The following is a 25,846-nucleotide window of genomic DNA, read 5'->3' on the forward strand; positions in this document are numbered from 1 at the left end:
ACACTGGGCAGCCCCAAGTGAACAGCCAGCTTCTAAGATGTGGGGCTATCCCTGTTTATGACTTGATGCTTTAAAAGCCCATCTTTAGAGGGGCGCCGGTGGTTCACACCTGTAATCCTAGCAGAGTTCAAAGGAAGATTGTGGTTCGAAGCCAGCCCAGGCAAATAATTCGTGAGACCCTATCTTGAAAAGACCCATCCCACAAAAAGGGCTGGTGGGGTACCTCAAGGTATAGGCTCTGAGTTCAAACCCCAGTATGGTTAAAAAAAAAAAAAAGCCCCTCTTTGACTCTAAAGGCTTAGAATGCATTAATTCAGGTAAGTCACTTAATTTAAGAATCCTTGGGTTCAACAATAGTCTATAATATTCCTTTGCATTGTATCATGAAAGTCAGCAAATTTAGGTAACTCTGTGACAAGGACTCAGAGAGTGTATAAAGGACTTACTTGGAGCAAGTGTGTGTTTCACCTTTCAGATTTGAGTTGGCACTGATACTTGTGTGGTCTCTCTCCTGCTCAAATATTAAGAGCAAAAAGAAACCTGTCTCCGCTGCATTCTCCAGCAGCCAAGAAGGTGTCATGATCTCTATGTCCATTTTATGTATAGCTTTCACTTAAAAACTCAGAACAAAGATAAAAATTTAAATACATATTCCAGTTATTCAAATTATGTTTAAGTATAAGGGAAGATAAGTGAGACTACTTATGCTGTATTAAGTAAAAAAGGATGACACAAAATTGCACATATAGGACAGATTACAACTACCTGACAAGGTAACTAAAAATAAAAAATACCAGCACAACAAAGAGATCAGAAATCAAAGTACAGAAAGGATGAGAATTTTTCTTTTCTTTTGTTTTCTATTATAAATATGTTTAACATAATGGAAAATACATAACAAATCATTTTAAACTAAAAATTTAAGTACTAGTAACTGATGAAAGAAACATAAATAATCAAGAACACACAAAATTCAAGACGATTCTCTGTTAGAAATCTTGTCATATTACCTCTTCCCACAGTGTTCTCTGTTGCTATAACAGAATAACTGAGATGAAGCAATTTATAAAGAAATGAGGCTTACTTTGGCTTATGGTCCTAGAGGTTGGAAAGTCCAAGAGCATGGTGCCAGCATCTGTTTGGCTTCTGGTTAGGGCCTCATGGTGGAGGAGAGTATGCCATGTAACAAACTGCTGGAGGGACCACGTTAATCACTCCATGAGGGTGGGGCCCAAATGACACAAGTACCTCCTAAAGACCCACCTACCTCTCAGTACTGTTGCACTGACAATTAAATTTCAACATGAGTTTTGTCAGTGACAAAACACATTCCAAACCATAATATCCTTTCCCTGGCCTCATCTTCTTCTCACAATGCAAAGTACAATTGTTCCATCCCAACAGTTCCAAAGTCTTAACTCATTCTAGCACGAACTCAAAAGTCCAAAGTCCAAGGCCTCATCTGTGAGCCTGTGAAACCAAATCAAGTAATCTACAGTGACACTGTGATTATTCCTCCTCCAAAAGGAAGAGAGGACTAATCAGCCCAAAGCAAGTCTAAAACCCAGGAGGGTAGACAGGGAGTCTTCAAGCTGACAGAGAGTCCTTCAGTCCACGTTATGTCTTCTGGACACTGCGGCAGGGGTTGGGCCTCCAAGGCCTCAGGCAATTCTGCCTGGTGACTTTTGCTGGGCTTGGCCCACCTTACTGCTCTCTTGGGTTGAAGCTGCACACTGGTGCCTATGGTTTTCCAGGTGGGTATTGCACCCCACTACAGGTGCAAGCATTCTGGGGTCTCAGTGGTAGTCTTCCTCCTACACCTCCACTGGGCATTTTTCCAGTGAAGACTATGTGGTGTGTCATGTTGTGTCCCCCCACCCAGAACATCCTTTACATCTGTCTGGAGGCCACCATGCCCCCACAGCCCTTGCATTTTGTCCACCTGCAGAATCAGCCCATATGGGTGTAGACACCAAGGCCTATGGCCTGCACCACACCTGGGGCTGCCTGAGTCATGAAAGGCACAAGTGCTACACTGGAATTTGGGGCACAGTGCCCGATGGTAGCCCCAAGCAGTGAGCCTTTTCTGCCCTTAAGGCTTGATCATTCCTGAAGAGCAGCCTTGAGGGTACTGACCCCATGAACAGCACTGGCTCCTGTGTTCGCCAATCTCTTTAACAAGTGCTAGTTTGGAAACCCTCTCAGCACTCTCTGTGGAACATGCTTCCTCACTCCTAACATGGTCAGGCTGCAAACTTGAAACTTTACACTCTGCTTCCCTTTTCATTATAAATCCCATCTTTAGGTCATTCCTTTGTTCTTGTAGCTCAGCATAAGTGGTTAAAAGTGACCACATAAGCCCCTTCTATATTTTGCTTAGAAATTCCTTATGCCAGCAATCCTAGTTCATCAGCCTTAAGTTCCGATTTCCATAAAGCCCTCGGGCATCTAGACACAATGCAGCTAAGTTTTTTTTTTTTGCAACTGTTTAATGAGGATGACTTGAACTCCAGTTCCCAGTAAGTTATTCCTTATTTCCATGTGGGTCATCATCTGTCATCAGTTATACTTCTACCAACGTTCTGTCAGGACCACTGAAGTAATGGCTAAGAAGTGCCAGACCTTCCTGGTCTTGTCTGCTGAGCCTGCAGCTGAATTGTCCTTGATGCTCCACTTAAGAGTGTTCTAGGCATCCCCAACCTGTTCCTCCAAACTCTTTTCAACTTCTGCCCATTTCCCAGCTCTAAAGTCATTTCCATGTCTTCAGATATTTTATTTTATTATTACTGTTGTTTTGGTGGGACTGGGATTTGAACTCAGGGCTTCGCACTTGCAAAGCAGGCACTCTACTGCTTGAGTCATGCCTCCAGTCCATTTTGCTATGGTTATTTTGGAGATGGGGTCTCCCAAACTAGTTGCCAGGGCTGGCCTTGAACCTCAGTCCTCCTGATTTTAACCTCCCAAGTAGCTAGGATTACAGGCATGATTCCTGGTTTCAGGAATTTTAACAGCAACAATCCTACTCCTTGTTACTGAGTTTTGGTCTTAGTCTATTTTCCATTGCTATAATAAAATTCAGAACAATTTATTAATATAAGAGCTTTGGCTCATGGTCCTGGAGGCTTGGAAGTCCAAGAGCATGGTACTAGTATCTGCTCAGCTTTTGCAAGGCCTCGTGGAATGGCACATGGGCACGTGTGAGAGAGAGGAGACAAAGGTGGCTGAATCCTTATTAACAACCTGCTGTCATGCTAACTACCCCGCTCTGGAGGGAGCTATACTACTCCCTTCATGAAGGTGGCATCCCCAACACCCACACTCCATTAAAAGGCTCTGCCATCTCGCAATACTGCTACACTGGCGATTAGATTTCAACATGCGTTTTGGAAGAGACAAACCGCATCCAAACCGTGGCACACACTCAGAAAACTTCCTGTGCATTCCAAACAGTAGAACTTCCAGAAATGACTTTTCTTTGACTATGGAAGAGCTGTAGTCTTTTTGTCTGATTTATCTTACTAATGTTTTGCAACAACATTACTTGTAACAACAAAGTAGATCTCTACCCCATCTTCCCTGGAGATAATCCTAATAGATTTTCTGTAGATCAATAATACAAAATAGCATACAGGTGTCCCAGTCTGGTTCCCCAAGTCCCCCTCTTCATGTACTTCCCAGGATAGACAGTGTTGGCTGCTATGCAACAGTCACTCATCCCTCAGTCGTAAGGTAGTGTGCCCAGCCTCAGTTGTGACCTCACATGGGACTCCTGACTCCTACAGAGGCACATCCATGTGACTCAAATTCAGCCAATGAGATGCTTTTTCAAATAGGTTCAGCTACCAGGGACAGCCATTTACTTCTCTGTCAGGTGAAAGTACAAAGCCCTATGGGCGACTGGGGAGAGAGTTCTACTTCCAGACTCACCATTCCTGTGTGTGGCCTCTTGTCCTTATTTTCTAAGGTGGCCGTCAGGTATTCTTGCATGGGGTGGGGTGAAGATGCGACAAAAGCAATAGCCTTTATGGAAGGAATTCTCAAGGAATGTTTGTGGATGAACACGTCCACCTCAGCCAGTACTTAGTCGCCTGACCACATTTAGCTGCAAGGGAACGAACTCTTTATTATAGAAGGTGTATATGCCCAGCTAAAATTTGATTACAATGAAAAGAGAGAATTAACTTGGGGGCACAATTAGCAGATATTGCTGCAAAGACCACCTAGCCAACTCTGTTGCAAAAACAAAAGAAAGGGTCAGTCAGTCAGCTGGAAGGGGGGGAAGGCTAATGAGAAAGGCTGTTCTTACTGAAGAGGCTCACATCCAGCCTCAAATCTTGGTTTCCATTACCCTTTCCAATAAGAGTAATCAGGGTCTGTAGGAGAAATGGCTCAGTCTAGGACTGGGGCAGGAATTATTCACGATGGGCTTTGAACAAAGTGCTCAAAAGTAAAAAAAATCAAAAGCCTGCAATGATTGGGGTTTGTACAAGGAGCACTGAAGCCAACTGAAAGGGCTCCTAATGGCCTGACCTGGAATAAATTTGGAATGACAAAATAATGCAGTACTAGATTACAGCCAAAGCACAAAATAAGTATCCGTGACTCTATGTAAACATGCATGAGTGAGTAGCTCAGTAAATGAGAGAGAAGAGACCAATCTCCCAGGCAAGAGAATTCCAGGTAATTTATGTAGATACTTTGCATGCAAGAGGGTGGAACATAACTCCCTACTCTATAGTGACTTCTGTGCAAAGGGTATAGAAAGAAAGAAGAGTAATTTTACAGTGGTAACATCTGATATGTGCTACCAGGTGATCATAAACACCAAAAATGTCAACAGTATGTAATTGCTGTGGTTGAAGTTGCTCCCCCCAAGCCCATGAGGTAGAAACCCAGCGCCAACGTGTTGTGAGGTTGGGTCTTTAAGAGGTGTGTAGGTAGAGCCCTTATGAGTGAGTTAATGCTGTTATTATGGGAGTAGGTTCTTTATAAAAGAATAAAAAATAAATGAAATAGAAGGGCAAGTTTGACTCCCTCCTGTGCACCTCTGTGTTTTTTTCTTTCCCTCCTTTCACCCTTCCACCGAGAGATGATGCCAGATGGCCCTCAATAGATGCCAGCCCCTTGACCTTGGTCTTCCCAGTCTCCATAACTGTGAGAAATAAAATTTCTTTCTTTATAAACTACCCAGCCTGTGGTTGTATTTGTTACTTGTCTTGCTGCTATGACTAAAATACCTGACATAAACAACTTAAAGGAGGAAACATTTATTTTGGCTCACAGTTTCAGAGAGTGCAGCTTGTGCAGTTGGGCATGAACACTTGGCTGTGAGAGCACGTGATGAGGAGCATCTTCAACTCATGGTGGACAGTAGGCAAGAGACAGGGAGGCAAGAAGGGGCCAGGGACAAGATGTTCCCAAGGACCACCCCTTCCCCCACTGCAGTGACCTACTTCCCCCAGTTAGCCCTCCACCAAAGTTTCCAGAACCTCTCAATGTAGCACAATTGGTTGGGGACCTAGGCTTTACCACACAAGCCTGTGGCGACATTTCATATTCAAACCATAACAGTAGCATTTTGTTCTAGAAGCATGCAACTGCCTAAGAGAGTTCCCTTGATAAGATATGATGGAAATGGTTCTTTCCTTCTGTGCTCTTCTTCCCCAACTCAACCTGAGTCTAATGGTGGGGAAAACATCAGATGAATCACAACTGAGAATATTCTACAAAAAATATTCCAACTAGTACTCCTCAGAACTGTGAAGGTCATCAAAAGCAAGGGAAGTCATAGCTAAGGGGACACTAAGGAGACTTGATGAGTAAATATAATGTGGTATCCTGGAAGGGAAAATGGTATTAGGCAAATATTGAGGAACTATGAATAAAGTACACACTTGGTTTAAGTCTACTGGTTCACTGTGCTCGTCCACTTCCTGTTACTGTAACAAATACCAGAGATAATCAACTTAAAAAGAGAAAAGTTTATTTTGGTTTCAGTCCCTGGGCGGTTAGTCTCAATGTTTTAGACCTGTGAAAAGACACCATGGCAGGAGTGGAGCACAATGACCCACATCATGGCCAGGAAGCAGAACAGACAAGAGGAAAGGTATGGAATACTACAATACCCTTTGAGGGCATGTCCTCAAAGACCCAAAGACTCCCCACAACAGTCCCACTTTCTAAAGGTTCTATCACCTTCCAATAATGCCAAGCTGGGGAGCAGCACATGGGCCTTTGGAGGACATTTTTGATCCAAACTGAAGCACTCATTTATTTTAAAAAATGAACCATACTAATGTAGGACCTTAGTACAGTAATAAGAGAAACTGGATGTGAGAACATATAGGAATACTTTGTACTATCTTACCAATTTTTCTATCAATTTAAACCTGTTCTAAAATAAAAAAGTTTATTCAAAAGAAACCCAAGAGGCTGTGTACAGGTGGTACATGCCTGTAATCCCAATATTCATTAGGCTAAGACAAATGAATGATGAGTTACAGGCTATCTGGCTACATAGTGAGAACCTGTCTCTAAACAAAACAAAACAAAACTAAACAAGAAAAGGCATTGGGGTGTAGCTCAGTGGTACCGTGCTTGCTTAGCATGCATGAGGCCCTGGCTTGCTCCCCAGCACCACAAAAAATCAAAGGGGAAACAAACAAACAAACCAGAGAGAGAGAGAGAGATTGAGATTGGGTAGGAGGTACCCAGTCTACCCTCCTGAGTTAGGAGGTAATGATGACATTTGGAGCTGAAATGGCCATCTTTTTTTTTTTCCCCATCCTTTTCTTTTCTGGCAATACTGTGGGTGGAATTCAGGGCCTTGTGTTTGTTAGGCAGGTGCTCTAACACTTGAGCCACACCTCCAGCCCTTTTTGCTTTTGCTATTTTTTGAATAGGGTCTCGCTTTTATGCCCAGGAAATGGTCCTGTGTGGCTGGGACCACAGCTGTGAACCACCATGCCCAGCTTTTTATTGGTTGAGATGGAGTCTCAATAACTTTTTGCTGGGGCTGGCCTTGAACTACGATTGTCCCTATCTCCACCTCCGGAGGAGGTAGGATTATAGGTGTGAGTCACTATACCCGGCTTGAGGCAGCCATCTTTTGACTCGAGAGATGTCAATTCACACCCAAAAGTAATCTTGGACCCATCAATTGGATTTTTATTACATGAGAAAATAAACCTTATTGTTTAAGCTGCTTTGGGTCAGGTGACTTACACATAGCAGTCCATGTATCCCAGCAGATGCTCATGTCATGGTCACCACTGGTTTCCACCTTCATTGCCCAGCCCACTGTCCTTTAGCCTGCTGTTAACACCCTTCTTTGGTGATCTCTTCATGGTGCTCTTCTTTCTCTGGGTGAACCACTGCTCGAATCTCTCCTCAAACCCAGTGGCCAGCAGCTCTGGCCACTCCCAGGCAGGCATATTCTCTTATACTTTCAAGCTTGTATGCACCTGATTCCCTCTGCCTGGAATACCCAACCCTCCATCCTTATTTCTTCCAATAAACACCAATTCCCATTGGGGCTTCTGCTCATGAGTGGCAGGCAGGGTTCTAAGATGTCCTTGAAGACCCCTGCCTGCTGGTGCTCATGGCCCACATAATCTTCAGTACCAAGAATATAATGGATTTGACTCCTGTAATCAGGCTAAGTGCTGTGACTCAGTTGACTTTAATAGACGATTATCCAGATAGGCCTGATCGAATCATATGAACTCTTTAAAAGCACAGTTTTCTCTGACTGGTAGCAAAAAAGGAAGTCAGACAGAGATTTGGTGAAGGAGGGGAATTCAATATGCAAGAAATTCTCTGTTTTTGGCTTTAAGGATGGAGGAATTTGGGTGGCCTCATGGAGCCAAATGCAGGCCCAGGAAATGGGGTCTTAATCCTACAATCACAAGCAACTGAATTCTGCCAAAACCAAGAGTGCTTAGAAGATGATCTTTCCCAGGGCCTCCACATGAGAACTGACCCCAGCTGATATTTTTGTTTCGATCTTGTGATATCCTGAGGAGAGATCCGGCAGTGTCCCTGTGGACACTTCTTACCTACAGTACTGTGAGCTAATTAACAGGTGTTATTTGAAGTTGCTAAGTCTGTGGAATTTTTTTCTTTTTTTGAGGTGGGGTCTTACTATGCTTCCTAGGCGGGCCTCAAACTCTCCATCCTCCCACCTCGGCCTCCTGAGTAGCTGGGATTACAGATGTGTACCACCACACCTGGCAATCTGTGATAGTTTGTTACTTTATCATGCAGCACAGAAGACTCACATACTATGCTTCCTATCTGAAGGTGATTCTCACTTCCCCAGAGACACCTCTGCCATCATCCAGTCCACTGCTATGACACCTGATACACAGCTCTGCCACAGTGCAAGCTGCTCCATGTTATAATTATCTTTTATATGTGTCTGCCTTCCTCGCAAGATTCTGAGTCCCTGAGAGGTGGGGACTAGGTCATTTTATCACTGAATGAAAGTTTTGTCAAGAAAAAGACCTAAGATCACTACTTTGTAATTGAATATACTAAAACAACCAAGAACATTAGAGATCTAGTATCTAAGCAAGAGGAAAAGTCACCAATATAAAAAGAGAGTTGGGTAAAAGAAAGGATAGCTACTGTAAATATATGTGAGAGAGGTTTCTAAGAAATCCAGAAGTGAATAAAGTCCCCAGGTGTAGCAGGTAAGGACAGGGAGTGGAGGAATGAGCAGAAGCATGAGGAAAAACCTATCCCTCAATTATTTGGTAAACAAATACCCATTTATTGAATGCCTGCTATGTGGTCAGGTCGGAAACTACAGAGAACAAGGGAGAAGTTTAAGATTTAAGCTGTATCCTAGCTGGGGGTATAGCTCAGTGGTGGAGCACCTGCTTAGCATGAGTCTGAGCCCTGGGTTCAATTACCAATAACACACACAATCTTTAAGGATTCTGAGACCCTCCTTTCAGTGGCATACAGAACTTAAATGTTAGAACCAAAAGAAATGTTAACCTTGAGATTTTATGCATATGTAAACTTAAAAGTCTTCCAGTTTTTAAACGACTGGGGGCAAATTGACTTCCCACTTAGTCTAGTATTCTTTTTTCTTTTGGTGATACTTGAACTCAGAGCCTCATGTTTGCTGAGCAGGCACGCTTACCCTTGAGCCAGTGCACCAGCCCTTTTTTGTGATGTTTTTTTTCAAGATAGGGTCTTGGGGACTATTTCCACGGGGCTAGCTTTGAACCTAGATCCTCCTGATCTCTGCCTCCTGAGCAGCGAGGATTATAGAAGTGAACCACCAGTGCCCGGCTGGCTCAGTATTTTTGAGGTACACATCCTTCCTTGTTCCTGTGCGGTCGATATCAGTTAGTGAGTCTGTAATAAAAATTCCTGAGAGGGAACACCGATATTTTGATATTACACAACACCCTCCTCCTCAGTCCTGCTTCCTCAATGGCTTTAGCCCCGGAGTTGGGGCAATTCCTTACCTCTGGGCCCCATGCGATGTGTGCTGTCTCTCTCATTGGTAGTGCTGGAGTGGAAATGCGGTCTGGTTTAAGCCGGAAGTGGTAGATCCAGATTACACGGAGAAAACAAGTAGAAGTATCACAGGGAAGAGTAGTAACAGGAAGTTGAAAGGGATATTAGAGGAAAGGGGGAGGGGACAGAAGGATGCTTTTTGGATCGGAGTGGATAAAACCGTCTGGGTGCAGGCTAGTCACACCGCAGAGGGCCTCCGGGGACAAACCGATTAGTTTGCCTATGGGTAATGGGAAGCGAACGGACTCCGTAAAAGAGATTGGGGTTTGAGATTCTGCCACTAGCTTTTTTTTTTTTTTTTAGATGGGGGAGTATCAACTCATCTCTGGGAGAAGTAATACTTGCTGTGCCAACCTGGAATGGTGAGAAGAACTAAGCAGAGAATGCATAAAACTTGGGCAGTCTCCAGTGGGCTGGTTTAAGGTTAGGTGGCAAACCTACAAATCTCCGAAGTCCTTTGGGAAAGAATTCTGAAATCCGAGCCTCAAAGTAAGCGGCAGATGGCTCTTCGCCTTAACAACAACTTGCCGTGGACTCGGAGTCTGTCACTGTCCCTCTCCGCACCGCGGCGGTACAAGGGGAACCCCGGGTCCGGCTCCACGGACGTCGGGACCTGGGCGCAAGCGCAAGCGCAAACGCCGGAGGACCCCCGGCGCGCGTGCCCGTGCCCGTGCCCGCGCCCGCAGACTGCAGCTGTACGCGAGCCAGGGGCGGAGCGGCGCGCAGGCCGAGCCAGCACTGGGAACCCCGCGTCCCATGTGCGTGGGTGCAGCGGCCACTGCGCAGGCGCCGACACGCTCTCCGCAGCCCGGCGCGCGCCCGCGGCGGGTTCCACTCCCGGCGGGCAGAGGGCTGCGCGCGCACGAGCGGGCGGCCGTGGCCTGCGCCACCCTACGCCCGACGTCACAGGTCGGTGTGTAGTGACTGCCGGGCTGCCCTCGGCGGCGGTGCCTGACGCGGGTGGTACGGCCGCTGGGCGCGGCGTTCGGGGGTCGCGCGACCGGCGGCTGCGAGAACGAGGACGACGACGCGGACGTCCCGGGTCCCCGCTCCCGCCTCTTCTCCGGCCTCCAGCGGCGCCGGCTCGCGGCTTCCTCCTTTCCTGCTCAGCTCCCCGCGGGCCTCAGTGCTGTAGCGGCGAGAAGTACCGAGGGGCGGAGAGAAGTACCGAGGGGCGCTGAGAGGCCCCGGCCGGCCGCGGCGGCCCGCGAGCGAGCTACCCCGCGGGGCCTGGGCTCCATGTGAAGGGAGGTCGGGCCTGGCCCCCGGCCTGCGCCCGGCTCCTCGTGCGCCCCTCCGGCCCCGGGGGCTCCGCGGGCTCCCGTATCCGGGGCCGCGGTGACAGGCCGCGCGGGGGCGGAGGGGCGAGCTCGGCGGCGGCCCCTCCTCGGCCTGCGGCTCCCTGAGACCCGAGGAGCGGCCGGTAAGTGAGTGCGAGCTTGCGAGTGTGTGAGCGTGGCGGGGGCCGCAGCCCGGCGCGGGGAAGGGGCGGCCGCGATGGGGCGCCGCTCCGGGGCGGGGATTTCGCCGGGTGATCGCCTGGCGCCGGGAGGGCGGCCCTCGGGCCCCGGCGTCCGGTGCTGAAGCCCAGGTCAGGACGCGGTAGGCTGCTGGCCTGTTGGGCTGTGTGTCGGACGCGTACTCGTGAGATGTTAGTCGGAAGGTTGTCCCTGATTCTGGGGATGAAGCGCCCAGTGCTGGTCTTTGCGCTGTCACAGTATGGTGAGCGAGGAGTGAGCTCTCTGTGGAGCTTTACCTGACACTTACGGTGCGCCCGGTAGTGGTCGTGCATTGTCTCGTTTCATCTTACCGGCCTAGTGAGGTGGCTGCGTTGCCTCCCCATTTTACAGATGAGAAATTGAGGCTCAGAGAGATGAAGACACTTGCCCAAGATCATGCAGCTAGCCTTCGAGGAAGCCTGGTTCACATGCCTACGCAGATGTCTCGTCTTTCCTCATCTTGCAGAAATAAGCCTGTGAGGAAAAGGAGACTGGTGGATAGTTTCTTGCTGGGTGTAAATTCTGAACCCTAGGTAGTTTACTTTTCCCTGGTGGAGACTGTCGGATGTGTTTCGCTGCAGTTTTGCCCAATCATTTTCTTGATTTTCAGAAACATTAATTGTAAAAAGGTGACTCCAGGCACCTTAACAACTTTTATGTGGTAGGACTGAACAGAAAAAAATTTCCCCTCTTGCGAAAAAGAAGAAATATATTTGGTAAAACTGCGTATTTCTTGAGAAGTTACCATTTTTCTTTTGCAGTTTGTTTTTGACGTATACAGGGAACTCACAGTTGGGTTATTTGCTTGAGATTTCCTTATTGCAAAATTTGTTGCTGGAGTATGTGGCAATGTCAACACACTTAGTAATTTTGCATTGTCTTATGCAATATTCTTAGTTTAATGTCAAATTTAATGTGTAGAATATTGCAGAAAATTATCTTCCGATGGTGTGATTTTTATTTTCCATGTTAGAAGTTGGCTTTTAAGCTAACTGTAAATTCTCATTTTAGCATCTCACTCCACTATTTCTTTAACTACGGAGCTCTTTAGAGAAGAAAATGCTGATAAGTTCCTCAAGTAATTGAAGCTTCACACAGTTGCAAGTGTTTAGGAAACTATTGGTGCTATAATTTCACTAGTATATTATCAAGTTGAAGAAATTATGCAGTTGAATGTCTTTGTAATGTCTGTAGGGAAAGGATCACATTACAGAGTTAACCGGAGGATGGTTTACAGATTCATTTGTTGTTTATTAAAATATAAACATATGTTGATTTTGGTTGAATATGGTATGGTCACAGGATGGTTAATCATGCTTTCTATGTGTCTGTTCTGAGAGCACTAGCTATTAAATGCTTATCTTAAATAATTCTAATAATTCTTTTACATTATAGTCTTTTATCTTTTAAGCAGTATTTTTAGGTAGAGCTTTCCACTGTGGTTTACTTTGCTGCTACCAAAGGGTAAACCTGTATTTCCTAGGTGTTGTCTTAAAATGAAATCATGTTTAGTACTCCACATTTCTTACAGTTTTGCTTTCAGGTAGAATTGGTGCTCTCTAACCCCCCCTCCCACTTTTATTATGAAACAATTTCAAGAGTATAGAAAATCTGTAATAGCAAACAGCCATATAGTTTTCTAGACTCAACATTTTATCTTGCCTTTTTCTTTCTGTAAATATGTGTACATTTTTGACTGAACCTTTTGAAAATAAGCTGTTAGCATTATAACACTTTCTCTCTAAACATGTTAGTATGCATCTCTTAAAGAAAAAGACATTTTCTTACATAGGTAAAATACCATTATTGTTCATTTTCTTAGGAGTGATAATTCCTTAGTGTACTCTAACATCCATCCATATTTAAATCTCTCTCATTTGTACTGAAAGGTCTTTTATGGCTTTGTACAGCCTCTGCTACTAAACCAGGATTCCTTCAAACTTTATTCACTGCCTTTGATTGTTCTAATCTAGAGCAGACTTTACCTCCTCCCTCCTTTTAAAATGACATTGATACATATTTTTTTAAAAGAGGTCAAGATGACAGTTGTCTTGTAAAATGATTCTCCTTCTGGAGATTTTCCCTTCATGGTGTCATTTAGCTTTTTCTCTATTCTGCCTTTTAATAGCTGTTAACTGTAAACTAGGTTTAAAGGATTGATTAGTTTCAAATTAAACACTGGGGACAAGAATACCTAATAAGTGATGCCCTCTGTGTACTTCCTGTTGGCTCCAGTCAGGAGACACATACAATCTAGTCCCTATATATTTCTGATGTTATGCTTTCTTACTTGGTTGAGGGGAGTTAAGATAAGGTCTTTTGTCCCCACTGCAATTAGAAAGTAATCTGGGCTGTGATAAATTAGCACAGTGATATTAGCCTGTTCTTCAGTCATCCTTCACTTAATAGTTGCAGCATCTATTGCTGATCTTTGTCTGGCTAACTTTTGGATTTCATTGTTTATAATCTCTTGTTGATCTATAATTGGAAGCAAAAGTACAGAAATTGTAAAATATCCAATGCAACTACATTAATTAGAATCTGCTTTATGGATTTTTAAGATTTTTAATGCTGAACTCAAGGTATCTCTTGTTATGAATTTGAAATGAAACCTGACTTGAGAAAAATGGGAAAAAATTCAGTGCCTCTCTTTTCCTATACTCTGATCAAGTGTTTAAAATTTTCTCAAGTCTACATTTGTTGCACAGGAATGAAAAGAAATACAAAGGAACGGTGGATGTATAAAAACGTTTGTGTTGTAATTGTGGGAGTACTGAATTGAAGAATTACAGATATTGATTGGGTGTGTATTGTAGCTCAGCCATAGGGCATATGCATTGAATACATCAGGCACTGGGTTTTATTCCCAGCACCAAGAAAAAAAATTAAAAACTATCAATAGTGATTGTATTAGTAAATGTTTATGAATAAAGAATGAATTAATGATTTTTGGGGGGTGGGGATGAGGTTTGAACTCAGGGCTTTGTGCTTACAAAGCAGGTGCTTTGCTGCTTGAGCCACACCTCCAGTCCATTTTGGTTTGGATGTTTTGGAGATGGTTTCTCCTGAACTCTGTGCCTGGACTGGCCTGGAACCAAGATCCTACTGATCTCAGCCTCCCAAGTAGCTAGGTTTAAAGGTGTGAGCCTCTAGCACTTGGCTGAATTAATGAATTTCTGATGTGTTGTGCTAATTATATCTAGAGGTGGACCACATTTTTATTAAGCCAGATATAAATACATGTAATGTCAAATTGAATTTATTTCTCAATTAATTGACATTTATTAGGTGATTGTTTTAAAGAAAATATGGTAATAGGATTTCCATAATTAATAATTCTTTAATTTAAAATATGATTTAACTCATAAAACAGTTTACAGGAGGTTTTTCCACACATCTCTGTTGTAATAAGGGGCTGGCGGAGTGGCTCAAGTGGTAGAACGCCTGCCTCGCAAGCATGAGGCCCAGAGTTCAAACTGCAGTCCTACCAAAAAAAAAAAAAATCATCTTGTAAATAAGGATGTTATATATATAGAAATAAAAATACTTTTGCTTTCCCTGACAGTGTTGTAAGATTACTTGAAAGATGATACATATGAACATCACTATTTAAAAGTTTTCTTCTAAATTTCCTGAGTTTTGTCTCCTTTTTCTCATTTATTTTATTTAGTGAACTGACATTTTTCTACATTGTAGGCACTGATTTAAAGAATTTAATTCATTTTATCTCTACACCAAGCCAGTGAATTAGTGTTATTATGCTTCCATTCCAGAGAAGGAGCTGAGTCTCAGGGGCAATAGGGAATTTGTCTGTGGTGAAGCTAGGCTTGAACTCAGTCTTGCTCCACGATCTGTGCTTTTAACATGCTGCCTCCCTGCTTTTGTTAGGACAGTGAGAATATTGAACTTGCGTTACCAAAGTAATAGATCTTGTCATTCATTGAGTATGTACTATGTACAAGGGTGCGGAAGGTGCCTCCAGAAGGCCTTGGCGAGTAGGCTTTTTTTGAACTAAGTTAACGAACCCTATACATTAATTGTTTGTCCTTACTATAGTTACTGAAAAAATGTAAAAATATAGCAAGGATAAGAAAATGGAGGTTGTAAATAGCCAAGAATATGAGCTTGGGAATCAGACCTGAATGTGAACCTTGGTGCTACTGTTTAAGTTTCATTTTTCTTGTCTGTAAAATAGGGATAATAGTAACTAGTTCATAGATTTGTTAAGAGATTTAAATAGGATTATGTGTTCAGGTTAGTGCCTAGCATAAAAGTGTCCAAATAACCCATAAACAGTTATTAAAATCTACACAATCCTCACCAATCATGTCTATTGTGACGTACATAGAAGCTGTCTTATTTAATATGGTTAGGACTGGTGGTATTCAGTTTAATAAAAATTAATATCAGGGGAATAAAAATATTTTGCCTTAAGTATTTTGCTTTAGGCTGTTTTTTTTTTTTTTTTTTGGGTGGTCCTGGGGTTTGAACTCAGGGCCTCAAGCTTGCTAGGTAGGTGCTCTTCTTCTTGAGCCATCTACCTGCTTTATTTTGCTTTAAAAAGCATAAATGTAAAGCAGTATGAGTATATGATCCATCTAGAGTTGTATGATTTTTTCCCCCCCAATCTTTTTTTTTTTCTTTTTGTGGTACCTAGGGTTTGAACTCAGGGCCTATAAACCTTGAATCATTCCACCAACCCTTTTTTTGTGGTGGTTATTTTCAAGATAGGATCTCATGAACTATTCATCCAGGACTGGCTTTGAACCAAGATTGTCCTGATCTTTGCCTCCTGACAAGGTAGGATTATAGATAGGTGTGAGCCACTAGCGCCAGTTTACCCCTAATCTTTCACAGTTGATATATTACTAGTACTTAATTTAATAAGTTTTCGTTTTTAAGTATCTAGCCTTTGAATCTTGCTAGAGTCTTTCTTATTATTTGACTTCCTTTCTATGAAAAAACCAATTTTCTTTTCACATACAGTCTCATTGGTTTACTTACTATTTAAGTGATTATATACAAGTGCATAAACCTACTAATTCTTGATGACTTGATGGGAGCAAAAGTGCTGGTTTTACTAAAAAAATAAGCTTAACTAGTGGTGCGTGTTCAGTAATTTATTGGAAGGCTTTATGGAGAGAGAATGGAGAGTTGGTGAATATGCCACATTTGTTTGTTAAGGAGATTGGAAAAGAGAAGATATTATCTTGCCTTCTAGTGTCTTTGCAAGATGCATATAAAGGCTGCGTAGTCATGTTGTCTCTATTTCGTTTCAGCCTCCTTGTGTTTTTTGTCTGTTTTGAATGCCTGTGTTTTATCTTTGTGTTCTGGTTTCTTTGGAATGTAAATAGTTTTAGGTTAGATCTTCATTCTCAGTGTCTTCCTTTGTTATTTTCCTTTGCATTTTAGTAGAGCTTCTCAGGTTTGACCTGCATACATATCAACAGTTCTGTTCTTTACCATCCTCCAAGACCAGTTAAAACATTTTACATTTCATGAGTATTTTAATTCTACGTTTAAATATCAATTGTTAAATGTAAAAGTGATAAAATAAAATATTTCAGTTACTTTGGTAATCCTTAATCTCCATCATTCTTGTTTTGTACCTCAGCTGGGTCTCCTTTGACTTTCTGTTCCTGTTTCATAAAGGCATGTCTTTTGTCAGTTTCAGACTGTAACTTGGAAGGATAGAGAATATTTGAGTGTCTCCCATATTTCGGAAACTTCACTTTTTTTGATCCCCAAGGCCTTAAACCCGATTGACTTCCCTTTCATTCATTTCCCTTTCTTTCCACATCACAATCTCATTGGTTTAATTAATATTTAATTAACTGATTATTACAAGTTCTTTACTGCTGAGCTACACTCCCTGCTCTCACTTCAGTTTTAAACTTCACAGTAACCATGGTAGGTCATATCCTGATTTTACAGATGAAGAAACTGAGGCTCAGCAGTGCGAAGGATCTTATCGAGTCACACAGTGGGTGGAGTTGGGATTTTATGTGGCTCCTTTAGTTGCTTCCAAACCCTCTTGCTGCTTCCACATGGCTTACATGTTCTCATCATATAGCATTTTTTGTGTAAATGTGTACACTGGAATTTTCTGGTTTGGACCATCTTTTTTTTTTTTTAAACCCTCATATTCTTCATACCCCTCACTTGTCATAGAGTTCTGATCAATACTTGAGTAAGCCTGAGTGATGCATTTGTATGTATCATATCTATTTTTCAGTAGAATGAGAACATATTTGTCTACTTTAAATAAATAGTATGGAAAATGTGTTCACTCTAGGAGAACTAATTTGGGAGTTTAATATACATGGTTAGAAAACTGATGCTGAAGTTTCTGGAGTAAAATAAAAAGTAGGAATTTTCAGTGTGATTTTTATTAAGTTTTAGACTTATTCTGAATAGGCTGTGAATCTCAGTGGCTTAAAACAAAAAAAGTTTAGTTTTGGTCACGTTATATGTTCATTCATGAAGGATACTACCTCCAGGTGCAAGAAATTCCTCAGGGTCATGCCTGAGTAAACCTTCCTACTCTGGGCAAATTAGCCAACAACCAATCACTATGGTATGAAATTTTAGTATACATTGCATAATTTTAGAATACATAACTAATCTACCTTTTCTCAAATCACAGGATAAGATTGTATAATGTTTGGGAGAAGGATTGAGTATTTGTATCATTTAAGAGTTCAGTCAAGGAAGTAGAGCTATGATATCATGGAATGAGGGATTTAGGAATGGAGTAAGACTGTACACAATTGTGTGAGAACTCAGAAACCAGAAGTATGTAAGGGCAGATCAGACAAAAGTCACTAACAAGCTTTTCTGAAACAGTGGTGCAGTGGGCAAGTTTGTTAGGTGAGTCTAGAAGCCAAACATGCGCAGCTGCTGGAGTGGGGCCACACATTGGAGCTGTGTGGAGAAAGTCTAGAGAGCTGTCACTTCTGCACGGTTACCTCTTCCATGGTCCTCAGTCAAGCTTTTGATGTTGGATCTGAAGTTGTTGCTTGGCAAACAGGGTTGGCAATCAGGAAAAACTGCTGTGTGCAGAACAGGGGAAAGCAGAGATACGGAAGAATTTGCTGGCATCTCTGCATCTCTGACTATGATCATTAGATAATTTTCTCTTTTGGCCAGCTCTACCCTTGAATAGGATTTTAGGTAATGTCTGAATTTAACCAGGTTGACACAGTGAAAACTACCATAGTAGCTGAGAGAAAAAAAAATACAATGGGGCATTTTAACATTGTGAGATCGACTGTGACATTTTATAGACCTGGCCCATACTCATCTGAAAGAGCAAGTTGCTTAAGTTTTCCTTATTTGTTTCCCCTTCCGTGAAGTAGGGAGATTATATTTACCTTATGGAGTTGTTGTGAAGATAAATGAAATGCTTAAATCACTTAGCAGACTACCAGGACAATGCAAACCATTATAAACAGTAGCTTTTATTATCAGTAATAATTGGTATTAATTATGGTAGTAAAGAGAAGAGCTCAAGACATAGGGTACGTTTTGTCTTTTTTTTGTGCTGCTGGGGCTTGAACTCAGGGTTTACACCTTGAGCCACTCCACAAGCCTCCTCCCCTTCCCTTTTTTTTTTTTTTTTATGAAGGGTTTTTTTTTGAGATAGGGTCTTGCAAACTTACCTGGGTTGGCTTCAAACCACAGTCCTCCTGATCTCTGCCTCCCGAGTAGCTAGGATTACAGGTGTTAGCCACTAGCGTGCAGCCAAAGGGTACATTTCGGAAGGAGAGGGAGAGGTGGAAAGAACAGTGGAGATAAGAATATAATATGTAGTTCTCATATTTGGTGATATTGCAGTCTAGTTGCAGAGACCACATGTAAACATATGGAGCATAACTATGGTTAGGAAGCTGTTTTATGAGATAATACCCTTTAAGAAAGATGACTCTTTGCCATGATAAAATAGATTGTAAGTGCTGTCATTCCAGTGTAAGGGTTAAGTGATACAGGATGTGAAATGTCTAATATGCTGTCTGACAGTGCATAGATGATAATTCTTTTCTACTATCATTTATAGATTGAAAGATGACTAAATGAAGAGGATAGGGAGACTTGAACTAGGTCCTTAAAATGTTTTGGACAAGTAGAAAAAAGCACTTCGGACAGCACAGAGACAAAAGGTAGGCATCAGCAGGACACATGCAGCCTTTCATAGCATAGCTACCTGTTGGCTCCTATTCTTTGCTTCTTTTGGTTATCTATTTGTAATTTCTAGATTTTGTTGATGTTTAATCTTGCTTGGGTTAATTGTCTACCTCTGACCCATCAGTTACGGCCAAGGATATGGACGCACATTTACTGATTTGACACTGTCTGTAATCAGGTGGGTATTTGGAGGGAGGCAGTAGAAGGGACAAGTTTCCAGAAGTTATTTCTGGGAACACTGTGGATGAATAATGCAATCATTCCCTTTTATGTGCTATAGTTGTTCAAAGATTGTAAATCTACCCTGTTCCTATCATTTCCCAAAATTAAGCCTTTTTTTTGTTTTATGTAAATAATATTTGCTTAAGTTTGCTACAGTTACCAACTTCTTTTTATCTTATGTTCTTTTGGAATCACTTTCCTTCCTTTTTGAAGTATATCTTTTAGAAGTTTCTCACATAAAGATTGGTGGTAATCTTTTTGTTTTGTGAGATAGGCTGTCACTACGTAGTCCATGCTGGCCACGAACTCAAATGCAGCCCAGACTAGCCCTAAATTTGTGATTCTCCTGCCTCAGCCTCCCAAGGGCCAGGATTACAGGTGTGTGCCATCAGGCCTGGCTACTGTTTTACTCTTAAAGTTCATTGAACGTTTGTTGAAAATCTATGTAGTGTCCAAGAATATGAGTAAGTAAGCAATTTGTAATCTAGTTTTAGGTCACATAAATTATTACCAGAATGTTTGACTACTTCCCTATTATAGCACTGAAGATAAACAGATAATAATCATTATTTCAGTGATCATAGAGCTTCATTCTGGTGGGTGAGACAGACATATAGGTGACCACATAATGTATTAGGCAAACTAGGATACTTTTGAATGTGAAAGGAGCTGTTCTAATAATTATTTTGGGCATATATTGGTTTCATGGTTGTATACTTATACTGAGCTCTGGTCATTTGTCTTATTACACATTAACTATGTATAGCTTTTTGCACATCAGCCATACCTCAAAGTGTTTTTTTTTTAATTATCCTAAGTTAAAAAAATACCAAACCAGAACTGTCTTTAGCAAACTGGAATGTATGGCTTTCCCTACATACATAAAAATGAGTGTGAAACCGAAATATTTACAAAGTAGACATAGGAATATTTAATATAAAATAGTATAGATAATCTAAAAATGCATTATAAATGTAAAATGATTAGTAGGAGCATAATATTCAAATATTGAAACTGTGTTTAAGTAGTAATGAAAAATTGTACTATGGGTCTTTCAGGAATGAAGTATGTCTAGGTATCAGTTAGCCCAATGAAAGCTAGATATAAATCGACAAAAGCCTTAGTTTGGCCAAAAAATAAATTCCAAATTGGATCGTTGGGAGACCATACCTAGAAATGGGATGCAAAGTGCTCAGAGTGGCAGTGAAGCTAATTTGAGCCAGTTCCTTGAATAATCTGTTTCAAGGTGCATGTTAGGAGTAACGATTGCCAAAGAGGAGAGTTAGGGGTATTCAGGGAATGGTAGAAACCACGGCCTAGGAAGTAGGATGCAACAAGTCCTTGGGAAAGCAGGTATTATTTATGGTGGTAACAAGAGTGAAATTTGAGGTTTGTTTATTTAAGGTGTTTGTTGATGAGCTAGCTATGTGCAAAGTGCTCCTAGATACTTCAGGAGAATAAAGGTATGCAAGTTATATAAATAATGTTTCCTGCCTTCAAGGAGCTTACATAATGAAGACAGCTACAACCACTGAGCATGGATTGAAGTGGATTGATTTGGTAAGACTTGATTAGCCTTGGGGTTTTTATTAGAATTTGAGGTTTTAGCATGTCCTGAGTTTTGATTGAGCAGAACTGTATTTGATATTATTTGGGAGTTGTCATTTATATGATAAACAATAGAAAGTATTAAACTGCTCAGCAAAATATGTGTGTGCTCAATATAAACCTATTTTAATGGCAGCCCTTGTCATTGTTTTATTATCCCAGTAATTTAGGCATAAGTATTGTTTACACTATTAAGTTTAGAAAGGTTTTTAGATTTTTTTTTTTTTTTTGAGTTACTGGGGTTTGAATTCAGGGCCTACACTTTCAGCCATTTTACCAGCCCTTTTTTTGGGAAGGGTTTTTTCGAGATAGGGTCTCACGAGCTGTTTGCCTGGGCTGGTTTCAAACTGCGATCTTCCTGATCTCTGCCTCCTGAGTAGTTAGGATTACAGGTGTGAGCCACCAGTGCCTGGCTAGAATTTTTTTAAAAACATTAATTTTTTCTTTTTTCCTGTAGTGAGGGTTGAATCCAGGGCCTCATGCTTGCTAGGCAAGTGGTCTACCACTTGAGCCACACCCCCAGACTGTCATTTTTAAATTCAGGAAATCAGCATATTGGTAGACAGTATGCATGTGTTAAGTATTGGTGGAACAAACAGATAAGTGAATGAGTAGCAGTAAAATAGTTATTAAGAGTGGGTTCTGAACAAGATTGGGTTCAAATGCTGAACTTCATAATTGTTAGCTTTGTGTGTGTATGTGTGTGTTCATTATGCTCTGATTCTTTAAATGCATTATAAATAATAATTCTTTTTATTCTTACAGTAATCATACAAACTGTAAAATAGTTATCTCCATTTTACAGAGGAGGAAACAGACACTGAGAGCCATTTTATAATTGCTGGCAATGAACATCTGAGTGTTTTTAGTAAACCATTTTGATGAATAGCTTTTTTCCTTCTGTCTGATAGAAACACTTGGAGACAACAGTCAGGATTCATATACCATATATATCAGCCGAAAGTGATTTGACAGTTTTTTAAAGATCCTAAATTTGTTAGAGTACTGATTTAAGAGGAGCTATCCTTCTCCTCTAAGGTAATATCATAAAATGTAGAAAAATTAAGATTTGTAAGCATACAACAAATTCTTCAGCATTCTCAGTATGGTTTAAGAACTAAAAGGAGGAGGGCCTCCTAAGTATATGTCTTTGTTTTGTGCTTCTCTAACAGCATGCCATAGACTGGGTACTTTATAAAGAACTGGGATTTGTTTCTTACAGTTCTGGAGGTTGGGAAGTCCAGGCCAAGGGGTTGTGTCTGGTGAGGGCCTTTGTTTCCACCACTTGTAACATGGTGGAAAACATTATATGGGCAGACAGAGCAATAGATGGACTTTTATTATTAGTATTACTCTCTTCATGAAGGCAGAGCCTTCATGGCTTAATCACCTCTCAAAATTTCCACCACTTTAATACTGTTGTATTGGGGATTAAGTTTTCAAGACATGTTTTTTTGAGGACACATTCAAAACCGTACCAAAACATAATTTTGCTTAACAAACATTTTCATAATTATTACTATATGCCAAATTTCTAAGCACTTTACAAATACTAACTTCTTTGATTTCCCATAGTAATCTGGAGATTACTATGTATAATCTCCATATTATACATAGGAAACTAAGCAAAGAGATATATATTAAGTTATTTGCCTAAGGTCACACACCTGGTAGATGGCAGATGCATATTTCAAACCCAAGCAGTTTGGTTCCACAATCTAAGCTCCTAACAACTATGCTTGCTGTCTTTATTTTGGTGGGGATCATGACACATTGAGAGAGGAAATGGGGATGAGTAAGAAGGAATGTTATGAATTAAAAATAGTTTTTTTTTTTCCTGTGTAATACCTAAAAAAGGAGAAAATCAGAATTTGCTAGAGTTTAATATGTCTTTAACCCTGAACTGTTTGGAAAAAGAGAAGGCAACTGAAATTTATTAACTCCTGTTCTCTGTCGGGTATGGTGTGTGTGTGTATGCGTGAATGTGTTATTCAACATTTAAAGCAAACCTGAGATATAGCCTCTTCTATCTTTATTTCATATTCAGGACATCAGTTTGTAACAGCCCAACTACTGTCAAGTTTTGAACATTTTCATGTTCTATAACAATATGCATGCTAATAAAATGTAAAAACTCAAATTTGATTTGCCAAATAAATTACATATTCTTCTGAAATATCAATAAAAGGAATTATAAATCTTTACAGACTTGATAAGAGACAGAAAGCAATATATCCTACATGTAATGATTATCAGGACCATAGATGAAAATTAGATTTTTCCCTGCCTTTCTGAGGATGAGCAGGCCTATTTACAAATGATACCACTTTATCTGAGTATGATCATTCAGCCAGTTGGAGATTACAGATGAGGTATGGCTATTAAGTTATTAAAACTTAAGCAAATTTATTGCATCTACCAAAGTTTTACTGCCTTTACTCATTCCAGGAGGCTATCTATGTATTGTTGCTATTATGTATATTACTGCTTTAGGTGTTTTGGAAACGTTAAAAATCTCTTTAAATTTGAATTTTATATGATTTAGAGTAGATAATATGGTAGAGAGCTCAAAGTGTTTTTTATAAAAGATATACAATGAGAGTTCTTGAGACTTCTTTACCCCCACCACCCAGTTCTTTTCAGCCAGAGGTGACCAATATTAATAGAGAAGGAAATACTTTGAAATTGTCTTCAGGTACTTTTTTTTGTTTGTGGCACTGGGGTTTGAACACATGGCCTCACACTTGCAAGGCAGGTGCTCTGCTCTACCATGTGGTAGAGCCATTCTGTCAGCTTCAGGTACTTTTAACATGTGCAGTTAGGATGTATCTAACCAATGAAGGCAGATGTGATTTTGTGAGGTAAGTAGGTGCTCTACCACTACTGAGCCACTCCTCCTGATTTGATTTTTTTTTTTTTTTGGCAGTACTGGGGTTTGAACTCAGGGCCTACACCTTGAGCTACTCGACCAGCTCTTTTTTTATGAAGGGTTTTTTCAAGATAAGATCTCATGAACTATTTGCTGTGGCTGGCTTCAAATTGTTATCCTCCTGAGTAACTAGGATTACAGGTGTGAGCCACTGGTTCCTAGTCTGATTTGATATTTAAGAAGTATGAATTCATTTACAGTCTGCCAAATAAAGGGATCACCAGTTTAGCTAATGTCTTTTTTAAAAATCAAAAGCAAACTGCCTGTAAGGTAGCAAAACTTGTGATAACTGTTCATGAGTTAGCCTCAAGTCAGTGGTTAGAGTTGTGGAGCTAGTAGCATTAAGGAATTAATTTTCTTATAACGATTTATATAATTTGTATACAACAAACTTTACATGTAAAGTATACATTTTATTAAATTTTGATATTTGTATTTACCTGTGCAAACCACATGCATCTTCAGGTAGTGAGCTTCTGTCACCTCCAGAAGGTTGCTCAGGCTTTTTTACAACCCACTGCTATCCATTGTTCCCAATGATTTGCTTCCTGTTATCAGAAATTAGCTTGCATTTTCTAGAATTTTATATAAATAGAGACAGACAGTATATATATGCTCCTATTTTGGGGGGTGGGGGAGAGTCTGGTTTCTTTCACTCAGCATAATAATAATAAGAATTTTTTTGGAGCTGGAAATTGAACATAGGGGCCTCATGCATCCATGCATGTGCTGTACCATTGAGCCACACCCCAGACCCTGCATTCATTTGTCTCTATTGTTCGCATGGATCAGTAGTTCATTCTTTCTTATTGCTGAGTATTTTTATTCCATTGTATAGATAGACCACAGATTTGTTTAACAGTTTACCCAGCAATGGACATTTGGGTTTCCAGTTTGGGGTGATTACAAATGAATCTGCTAAGAACATTGGTGGTTTTGTGATGTAGGTTTTCATAGGTTTTTTTCACTGACCTAAAAGTGCACTGTGGTCTACCTGTTCATCCCTCCCTTATACCCTTCCTCTGAAAGCCTGACAGCCACTGATTTTCTTCTGAGTGCTGTGGTTTACAGGCGTGTACCACCATGCCTGGCCTAAGATAGTTTTTAAAGATTCTTCTCTCTGAATACAGATGTCCTATGTTTTGTCATCATCATCATCACAGTGCTAGGGATTGACTTGAGGGTCTTACACATGCTAGGCAGGTGCACTGCCACTAAGCCACATCCCCAGTTCTCCCACTGTTTTGTTTTGTTTTTAACTCCCATCCCTCCTACCACTGATCTTTCAATGTTTCTGAATGGTGCATAGTTGGAATCATACAATATGTAGCCATTTGAGATTGGTTGCTTTCACAAGCAATAAGCATCAGAAGTTCCTCCATGTCTTTTTGTGGCATAATAGCTTGTTTCTTTTTTGTTTCCTGAAAAATACTCCATTGTATGATGTGCCTTATGAACATAAGGAGTGTTTCTAAGTCTAAAACTGTTCATAGTAGGTTGAAGAAGCATCAATCACAGAGTTCTTTCATAGAATGGAATATTGTTTATCCATTCACCTACTGAAAGACATCTTGGTTGGTTCCATGTTTTGGCAACTTTGCATTACCTATGCCTGCTGCATAACTCTAGCACCTTTTTAAAAAAAATCAATTGACTGTGTCATATGGGTCTTGTTTCTAAATAATCTGTGCTGTTCCATTGCCCATATTTATCTTTATGTCAGGACCACATGCCTTGATTGTTACAGCTTTATAGTGACTCTTGGAGTTAGGTAATATAAGTCTCCAACTTGTTTTTCAAAAATTGTTTTAGAATTTCTCCATCCTTTGCATTTCCATATAAATTTTACATTCTTCTGTTTTTATAAAAT

General features: G+C 40.9%; 1 protein-coding gene across 5 annotated transcripts in view; it reads left to right on the forward strand.

The window, feature by feature from the left end:
• The first annotated feature begins 10,823 nt into the window (after positions 1-10,823).
• The window catches only part of Map3k2 (mitogen-activated protein kinase kinase kinase 2), a 63,599-nt gene continuing 48,576 nt past the window's right edge, over positions 10,824-25,846 (forward strand). The window contains exons 1-4 of one of the 5 annotated variants that reach the window (XM_020183669.2): positions 11,069-19,192; positions 19,342-19,395; positions 19,714-19,817; positions 20,941-20,999. The gene's annotated coding sequence lies outside the window, so the exon portion shown is untranslated. Of the gene's footprint in view, positions 10,958-11,068; positions 19,193-19,341; positions 19,818-20,940; positions 21,000-25,846 lie in introns of those variants that run through there. The other 4 variants (XM_020183667.2, XM_020183671.2, XM_020183665.2 and 1 more) reach the window with 4 other exon arrangements.

The sequence above is a fragment of the Castor canadensis genome, chromosome 4 (assembly GCF_047511655.1).
Source record: "Castor canadensis chromosome 4, mCasCan1.hap1v2, whole genome shotgun sequence".
In the NCBI taxonomy this organism is placed as follows: Eukaryota; Metazoa; Chordata; class Mammalia; order Rodentia; family Castoridae; genus Castor; species Castor canadensis.